The sequence below is a fragment of the Cyprinus carpio genome, chromosome A21 (assembly GCF_018340385.1).
Source record: "Cyprinus carpio isolate SPL01 chromosome A21, ASM1834038v1, whole genome shotgun sequence".
NCBI lineage: Eukaryota > Metazoa > Chordata > Actinopteri > Cypriniformes > Cyprinidae > Cyprinus > Cyprinus carpio.
Window position 1 is genome coordinate 13,952,141 of NC_056592.1, and position 9,927 is coordinate 13,962,067.

Here is a 9,927-nt window from a genome sequence, read left to right on the forward strand (position 1 = left end):
ATCTGCGTCCAGGGCAGATCATACTTAAGTACCAATGAGGGGACAGGGGGCAGGGGGCTCAGTTTTAATTAGAAACATTGCCTAAATTTAATGATCATGTGAAATTGGAGTCAGATTGAACACAGAGCTAGACTAAAATTTTAACTAAATATAGATAAATTCAGAAGCGTAAGTAAAAGACCGAATACGCATTAAACCTTCGACCAGGCCGCTGGATTCCGCTTTTTGGGCTGGCGGGTGGATTCTTACAGATGAAATCTGATTCAAACCCATGTGAAATAAATAATAATTTAAAAACTAATTTAATAATTTCCTTTTACAGACAGTCATATTTATTTTCTTAAAGTTAACTTTAACAACATGAAACCATCCAAATGAAGTGTAAATTTCAATATTTAATTGTTTGCATCTCTGAAACAATATGTTGAAAAGTTGTAGCCTTCTTAAGAACAGACTAAACAGAGTTTGTTGTCCATTAGTGACTATAGGTGGAAAGATATTTTTATTCATTTATTTTTATTTGTTTTCATAGCAATATCTGTCAACACTGCCAGAACTTAAACTGATAGTAATCAAAAGATCCCACAGACATGTTATTGCTGACAGGCAACATACGGTAAGGCAAACGCAAAAAAACAAACCAAAAAAAAACCTTGATGTTATCTGTCAGAAACGTTATCAATGCTATTAAAACGTCTCGGTTACGTATGGTAACCCTCGTTCCCCGAAGGAGGGAACGGAGATGCCACGTCAGTGACAGACGAAAATGGGATATCGCTTCGATAGGACCAATCTACTTCGACTGTAAACTAAACAAGCCAATGCACATTGGCATGCAATTATTGCATCCAGTTGCCTGTGCTGATCACAGCGTGAAGTATAAAAAGGCAGCAGGTGCAATGCATACCAGGTTTTCGCTGAGGAGCCGAGCCAGAGACCCGGCGGCTCAGCGGTGATACAGCAACCATGGCGACGGGACGTGGCGTCTCCGTTCCCTCCTTCAGGGAACGAGGGTTACCATACGTAACCGAGACGTTCCCTTTCAGTCGGTCAAACTAAAAGCCATGTCGGTCACCGACGAAAATGGGATCCCTACCAAAGCGCCATGGGTGCTGCCCCTTCCAGTGCCCTGTGCGAGCCGCCTGCCGCCCCTATTAGGTGTAGGCCGGGGCTCGGAACAAGTAGTTCCACTCACCATTGTTAAAGCACTACCTCACTGGGTGAAATTGGATAACACTGGGAAAACGTACCCATTCCACTTGGAACAGGGACGCTGCAGAGGCCCCCATCCTTCCCGAATGAGGTCTTGGGAGCAAATACACATATAGCATCCGTTTAGGGTGTATATGGAGAAATTTGAGGTGATTCAAACCCTCTTGGAAAGGCAGAAGTCTGCCGGGGAAACACAGGCTCTAAGCCTATACCGTGGACTATACGCATACGAGTACCGCTTGGGTCTCAATATGGAACCCAGCCTTCCATGGTTCTCATGGATTCATCATGAAGGCCTGGCGCCGGATGTTCCGCTCCGCGTCCAGCTGCCTAGGGTGATGGAGGATCTCAACAGTGTCTATAGTACAGACACTCTGGAGCAGTTTTAACAAGCCGACACTAACCGGGGCCTCTCGGTGCCACTACCCATTTGAGGTGAGAACACAGGAGGATACCGGCTCTACACGAAGGCTATAGAACCCAGCAAACGTGTTAGGGGTCGCCCAGCCCACAGCTCTACAAATATTTGTCAGCGAGGCACCACGAGCCAGCGCCCAGGAGGATGCAACACTTCTAGTTGAGTGAGCTCGCAACATGAACGGGCAGCGCACCCCCTGTGCCTGATAAGCCAGGGCTATGGCATCCACAATCCAGTGGGCCATCCTCTGCTTAGAGATGGCATTCCCCTTCTGCCGGCCTCCGTAACAGACAAAGAGCTGATCTGAGGTCCTGAAGCTTTGTGTCCGCTTTGTGTTATTATCTACGTAGCATCTCACTGCTCAGACGGGACAGAGCAAAGCTAGGGCTGGGTCTGCCTCCTCCAGGGGCAGCGCTTGCAGGTTCACCACTTGGTCTTTGAATGGTGTAGTGGGAACCTTGGGCACGTAGCCGGGACGGGGCCTCAGGATTACTTGGGAGTCAACCGAAAATGCGTGCAGGTCCCCTACCCCCTTTGATAGAGGCCATGTGCAAGCAGGAGCAGAGTTTTTCAATGAAAGAAACTTTGGCTCGACTGAATGCAAAGGCTCGAATGGGCCCTGCTGTAGTGATTTCAGCACCAGAGTCAGGTCCCAAGAGGGTATGGAGGGGGGCCGGGAAGGATTTAACCACCTGGCCCCTCTAAGGAACCTAATGACGAGGTCATGCTTACCTAAAGACTTCCTATTCACGCGGTCATGGTACGCAGCAATAGCGGCAACCTGGACTTTGAGGGTGGAGGGAGACAGCCCTCGCTCCAGCCCTTGCTGCAGAAAGGAAAGCACGGGCATCTTCGGGGGTAGAAGAACACCACTCGATGAACAGGTTCCACTTCAAGGCGTAAGCGTGTCTCGTAGACGGTGCTCTTGCCGAAGTGATGGTGTTCACTACCTCCTGGGGAAGGTCACCTAGAACCTCCGCGTCCCGTCCAGGGACCAGACATGGAGTTTCCAAAGGTCTGGATGCGGGTGCCAAATGGTGCCCCGTCTCTGAGTCAGTAGATCCTTCCTCAGAGGAATCAGCCAAGGAGGGGCTGTCGTGAGGAGCACTTGTTCGAGGAACCAGGTCCGAGTGGGCCAATACGGCGCCACTAGCAAGACTTGCTCCTCGTCCTCCCGGACTTTGCACAGTGTCTGTGCAAGAAGGATCACTGGGGGATATACATACTTGCGTGGGCCCCGCGGCCAGCTGTGTGCCTGTGAGCGGTCTCTGGAGAAGCAAACAGGTCTACCTGAGCAGCTCCGAAGCGTCTCCAAATCAGCTGGACCATCAGGGGATGGAGTCGCCATTCTCCCAGGAGCATTGCTCGAGACAGCTCGTCGGCTGTACGGTTGAGCAGGCCCGGAATGTGAACGCCACGAAATGACCTCAGAACCTTCCCACTCCAAAGGAGGAGGTGGCGGGCGAGTTGTGACATGCGACGGGAGCGCAGACCACCTTGGTGTACGCAATGGTCGCCGTGTTGTCCGTTCGGACCAGCACATGCTTGCCTGGTAAGTGACCTCTGAGACGGTTCAAGACAAGGTGCACTGCTAACAACTCTAGGCAACTGATGCGCCACTGCAGCTGCGGGCCTGTCCAAACCCCTGAGACTGCATGCCCGTTGTACGTGGCCCCCCAGCCGGTGGTGGAGGCATTCGTGTAAACCACAGCATGTCTGGAGATCTGCTCTAGGGGCACCCCTGCCCTGAGAAATGCAAGATCTGACCACAGGGTGTTTTGGCGTTTGGACCCAGTGAGTGCCGCGCTTCCATGCCCACCTCGGTACTCGCCTCATATGTAACAGGAGCCTATGAGTAAGTGCCGCTGCGGCCGCCATATCCCCAAGGAGCCTATGAAAAAGTTTCAGTGGGACCGCTGTCCTGCCCTTGAATGTATTCAAGCAGGCTAGCACCGACCGAGCACATTCCTCTGTGAGGCGTGCTGTCTGTTCGACCGAATCCAACTCCATACCAAGAGAAGAGATCCTCTGCATTGGCGAGAGTTTGCTCTTTTCCCAATTGACCCGAAGGCCCAACAGGCTGAGGTGCCGGAGCACCAGGTCCCTGTGCTTGCACAACTGATCCCGAGATTGTGCTAGTATCAGCCAATCATCTAGATAGTTGAGAATGCGAACACCCTGCTCTCTGAGAACAAGAGCCACCTCCGCGACTTTCGTGAAGACACGGGGGAGGCAGGGACAGCCAGAAGGGCAGGACCTTGTACTGATATGCCCGTCCTTCGAACGCAAACCGCAGAAAAGGTCTGTGGCGCGGAAGGATCGACACATGAAAGTACGCGTCCTTCAGGTCGATCGCTGCAAACCAATCTCGGGGACGGACGCACCCGAAGATGCGTATCTGCGTCAACATCTTGAACGGTAGCCGATGAAGGGCCCGGTTCAAAACTCGCAGATCCAAGATCGGTCGTAACCCACCACCTTTCTTGGGTACAATGAAGTAAGGGCTGTAAAACCCCATCCTCATATCGGCTGGAGGGACCCGCTCCATCGTGTCCTTCGCCAGTAGGACTGTGATCTTTTCCCGCAGAACAGGGGCATCGGACGCTTTCACTGTAGTGAAGCGGATACCGCTGAACTTGGGGGACTCCGGGCGAACTGAATCGCAGAGCCGAGGCTGATAGTCCGCAGGAGCCAGCGAGACGGGCTTGGTAGCGCTGACCAGGCGCTTAGAAACCGTACAAGCGGGACCAGCGGAACCACAGCCGTACCCGCAGTGGGGCAGCGAGGTGGAGCACAGGGACCCATCTCGGGCTGCTTGTGAGCAGGCCTATGTGTGGTGCGAGTGTGGGGTGCAGGGCTCACCTGGTTCCACGGGTTGCCAGAAGGTGCGTGAGTAGGGCCTTTGTTGACGCTCTCGAACCGCCCGCTGCTGCCATCTGGCGAAGGAGGAGGATAAGTGAGGTCCGGAGTTTGGCAGTCTGCAACTCTCCGTGCCCTCCTGGGACCCAGAGACAGAGAAAACCGCTTTCTCTTCAAGATTTCCAGATTCTCCCCCGGTCCTCCTCCAGGGGAGGGAGAGGTGCTTTCACCATCCCCAGAAAGCGGCTACCTCTCTCTGGGCCACCCGTCCCGGGGTGGGGCGGCCTGCCTACGCCCAGCTCTATGGCGCCACTTGCTGGAGGCTGCTGTGGATGCTGCGTGGGAGCGGGGTGGACGCAGGGGGCCGCCCTCGACGACGAGCAGGCTGGGGCGCTGCAACCGGCGAATGGGTGGAGGCAGCAGCTGCCCGCCGGGCAGAAGGTTGGACCGCCTCAGTCTGCTCCCATGCAGCCGAGAACTGCTGGGCCAGGGTCTCGGCCGTGTCGCCGAAGAGATTGGTCTGGGACACAGGGACATTAAGGAACTGATCTTTGTCGGCATCCCTCATTTCAACCAGACTCAGCCAGAGATGGCGCTCCTGGACCACAAGCGTGGACATCCCACGACCCAGAGAACGGGCGGTGACCCTCGTTGCTCGGAGCGCAGTGGCGGTTCTGAGTTCTTTCAGAACTTCTGGATCGTGACCACCCTCGTGCAGGTCCTTCAGTGCCTTGGCCTGGTGCAACTGCAGTAACGCCACAGCGTGTAAGGCGGAAGCAGCTTCCCCGCAAGCCATATAGGCACCACCGGTTAGACCAGACGAATCCCTATAGGCCCGGGAAGGAAGCACCGGGTCTCCCCGCCAGCAGGAGGCAGACTTAGGACACATCGCTACCGCCCGCTCCAACTGGGAAAATCACCGAATACCCCTTTGCTGCACCGCCATCGAGGGTGGGAGGGGAAGGAGGAGCCCACCAGCTGGTTTCTGGCAGTAAAAGGTGCCATCCACGACCTGGTGAGCTCGTCATGCACTTCCGGGAAGAAAGGCACCAGGGTGGGGCGCTGAGAACCACCTTGAGAAACCAATCATCCTGCCTCGAGGGCTCGGGACGCCGTGGAGATTTCCACTCGAGCCCTACCCTCTTGGCGGCCCGGGAAAGCATAGCTGTCATCTCTGGATCCAATTCAGGCTTTGCCACCGTCCCAGAGGGCAGCAGCGCAGCTGAATCTTCATCTGACAGCTCTCCCTCCAATGCTGAGATCAACATCTGGTTGGGGGGAGGCCCACTGGATACCATTGGTACGCTCTTTGAAGAGGGCCCAGCGCGTTCCGTGGGTTACTCCTCTGGATCGGAGATGCAAGAGGAGTGATGGTCCCCAGAGGGTTGGTTCCCTGTGGGGTTTGCCACCACTGTAATCCTCAAACCGCCCATGCTACTGCTGGAAGTGGTTCTCGTCTGTGGGCGGCCAGAACGAGCCCCAGATCGCAGTAGCGGCAACGGAACTCCGCCCCCTTTTTTGAAGGAAGCGGAGCCTGGTTCGCAGCTCCGAGATGGTCATCTTCCCGCAGAGGGAACATGACTCATCCACGAAAGCTACCTCAACGTGTTTGCCCAGACACGTGAGGCAGCGATCGTGACCATCACCCGTTGCCAGGTAACGACGGCACCCAGAAACGCACGGGTGAAACGGCATCCTTATAAGGACGATCCGTCGTCTTTACAAGGACGCACCCATGAAGCTCTTTTAGAGAAATTTGCTCTTTTAGGAAATGCTCTTTTAGTGCTGAGGCGCACAGGGGAATTGGCCGCTTGCAACACGACAGGGGGTAGTGCAGCCTGAACTGTGCAATCCACTCGACGCTGGAACGACCACCGCTGAAGCGCTGTCTCGCCAACACACGAAGCTTCCGAAAGTGTGCTGAACTCATAGTTCACAACAGACACAGTTGAGCAGAACGATACTAACGCTCGGCTCCGAAGCGAAAAGCTGGTATGCATTGCACCTGCTGCCTTATTATACTCACGCTATGATCAGCAGCAACTGGATGCAATAATTGCATGCCAATGTGCATTGGCTCGTTTAGTTTACACTCGAAGTAGATTGGTCTATAGAAGCGATATCCCATTTTAGTCGGTCACCGACGTGGCGTCGAGAGTGACCGACTGAAAGGGAACAGTAGTATACAACACTAGTACAGAGATCTGTAGAACAAGTACAGGTCCTTCTCAAAAAATTAGCATATTGTGAAAAAGTTCATTATTTTCCATAATGTAATGATAAAAATTAAACTTTCATATATTTTAGATTCATTGCACACCAACTGAAATATTTCAGGTCTTTTATTGTTTTAATACTGATGATTTTGGCATACAGCTCATGAAAACCCAAAATTCCTAAGAAGGCTATTAACCAGCCGTTACAATCCGTTGAACCCATTGCCCAAATTAAAACCCTCAGAGTGCAACAGTAAGCAAAACCTTATCAGACAAACATGATCTTACACTTATTCATAATTGAAAACACAACACATTTTCCATCTGAGATTTCAAGGTTACTCACACACACACACACACATGCAAAAATCCGTTATCTCAGAAATCACATGTCCTGATCCTCATGGTTTTGAAAATGAAGAGATGTATCCAAATCAGAGGCAGCATTTTGTGAACGACTCAAACCACTACCAATGTCATGGTGACTTCCATGGCTCGGGAACTCGTGTTTGCCAGGTGAATATGAAATGGAGCGGAGGCACAACAGAAACTGTAAGTGAGAAGTGGGGCAGTCATGGCCAAATTGTTAGAGAACCAAGGGTTCGAGTCTTGGTGCCAGCAGGGATTTTAGGTCGGGGGAGTGAATGACCAGTGCTCTCTTTCACCCTCAATACCATGACCGAGTTGAGACCCTTGAGAAGGCACCCGACCTCCAACTGCTCTGCTGCAGCAAAAATGGCTGCCCACTGCTCCGGGTGTGTGTTCACAGTGGGTGGGTGTGTGTGCACTTGGATCTGTTAAATGCAGAGCACAAATTCTGAGTATAGGACAGCATACTTGGCCACACGTCACTTTCACTTTCTCTATGCTGTATAGTCAAAGTCTCTTATATAATCTTTAGTATAGTGCAACAAAAAAGTTTCCTGGATCATGATTACTCTACAGATTAAATAAAGTACTTCAGCCCTTTTAGAAGAATAAGTAAAGATTTAGTCACAATTCACTTTTCATAATTTCTCATTCCTTTTCATTGTCTATTCCTTTTTACAAACAGCTAATCTCTGTCCTGATCTTGAGATTCCTGCTGGCTGTACAAGAACATGCCACATGCTCAATATAAAGCTTCCTGGGCGGCGCAACAATATGGATGCCCACTGCTCCGGGTGTGTGTTAATGGTTTGTGTGTGTTCACTACTGTGTCTGTGCACTTGGATGGATTAAATGCAGAGCACAAATTCCGAGTATGGGTCACCATACTTGGCCACATGTCACTTCACTTTCTTTCTTTTTTTTTTTTTTACATCTGACAGCATAGAAGAAGAGGACTTTGAAAAGGCAAAAGGTGTAATTAAAACACTTATAGAAAAGGTATATGAAATAAATAGTACGTTGATAATGCTGTCACACCCTTACAACTGACTGACCCCTTTTAGCTATCTATTCCTTAGGTAGCTATTCTTTGATATTTCTGCCTAATTATTTCTCACCAATACTACACTATTAATTATGTGTCCAATTAGAATCTCACACACACACACACACAAAAGTTTTTATACTTCTCTTAATGTAATGTGATATTCCTGATGAAAATTTGACCTATTGTTATTACGAGGTCTCCCCAAACTATGAGATCCTAAATTTTTGCCACAGACGTTACATGGATAGTCTCCATGAGGGACTTCAAGAGGTAAAAAAATAAAAAATAAGACTGGAAGATTATGAATATGACAGTAAGTATTGTTTGGAGCTTATTTAAATCAGATTTAAGGATCATTCTTACAGCAAAAATGGAATGCATTTGTTTGGTGTTGGTCAGCCTGAGAGTAAAATGTTTAAAAGCATGGACATTGTCTTTAAAGACATACGTATTTTAATATTGTGATATTTTTGTGACAAACAGGTAAAGGTGATCGATCAGGAACTAATATCGTCCAGACCTATGAGAGGATTTTAGAGAGTATGAAAATAGAGCAGATAGAGCATAAAATGGAGGAAAACTTGGTGAGGAAAAATCATGATCTTCAAGACTAAGCAAAAATTCAAATACAGCTCACTTTTATTTATTTATTTATTTTGTACAGAACTGTATGTGTTTGTGTTGGGAGATGATCTGAATGCTGAGGACATTAATGATTTGAGGACTGACAGGGGAAATAAGCAGTTCTCCTGTTCTCCTTGCCTGAACAGATGAGGGCACCAGTGTAGCATTATGTGGAGTTTACACTTACAGAGATTATGACAATGGCACTGAATCCCACAAATGTCATCAATACTGCTGGTTGGCAAAAATCAGTGTGACTGTGGGTATCTCTATCTTGGTCTTATTTCTTGTTAAAAAGTGGACAAATTAATAGCTTAGCATCATCATGCTCATTCTTTGAACATTTTATCTTATAACTTGTTGAATTAGTCCTTTCTCTGATGTTTTTGTAGAGCAACAATGGAAAAAATTCAAATTGCATGGGGTCATTAGTCACCTCAAGCTTTATCCTGACAGCGGATCACTGCTTCAGGTTTGAGAACACACCTGATAGAATAACTGTTGATTTGGGTTCAGATATTAAAGGTAATTTTAAGTGATTTATAATACGCCCCCCCCCCCTTTTTTTTACATGTAATGGTATAAATCTCATCAGTGGTGTTTCTTTTTGTCTTCTTAGGAATAAAAATGAAAGAATACATACCTCGGCCTCGCTATGATGTTGCAGCAAAAAATAAATTGGAAATACCTGAATATTATGAATTTAACATTGCTCTTATTCAGTTGGAGGAATCTGTAATTATGGGAATCGGTCTTTGGTGAGGAATACAGCTCCTCAACATGACATGCATCGTTTTATGCTACTAAAAATGTTTTGAATTAAGGCATAGCATGTATGTCTCAACAGGCCAATCTGCATCCCCTGCACCAAGGAAACAAGTGGAGCTCTGAGATTTTCAGATAGAGAGTTACATGTCTGTCAGAAATATTGCATGTGTATTAGTCAAATGTATGGGGTAAGATGACCCATCCACCATATTTTTTTCTTTTGACCAGAGACAGCACAAAATCTCATCTCCGAACTTTTGATGAATAAATATGCTCTTCTTAATATTGTCATTTCATAATAATAACAACATTTGTGAGATGAAATCATATAAAACAGAATATAAGTTAAAATTTCCAATTAACTTTAAAATAACAAACTATGACATAATATTATGTTTAGTATCATTTGTGTG

At 48.6% G+C, this 9,927-nt stretch overlaps 1 long non-coding RNA gene across 1 annotated transcript; it reads left to right on the top strand.

The window, feature by feature from the left end:
- The first annotated feature begins 8,825 nt into the window (after positions 1–8,825).
- LOC109104260 lies at positions 8,826–9,668 on the top strand. Its single transcript, XR_006153029.1, has 4 exons — positions 8,826–9,005; positions 9,139–9,271; positions 9,366–9,504; positions 9,594–9,668. It is a non-coding gene; the product is annotated as an uncharacterized LOC109104260 (long non-coding RNA).
- Positions 9,669–9,927: the final 259 nt, after the last annotated feature.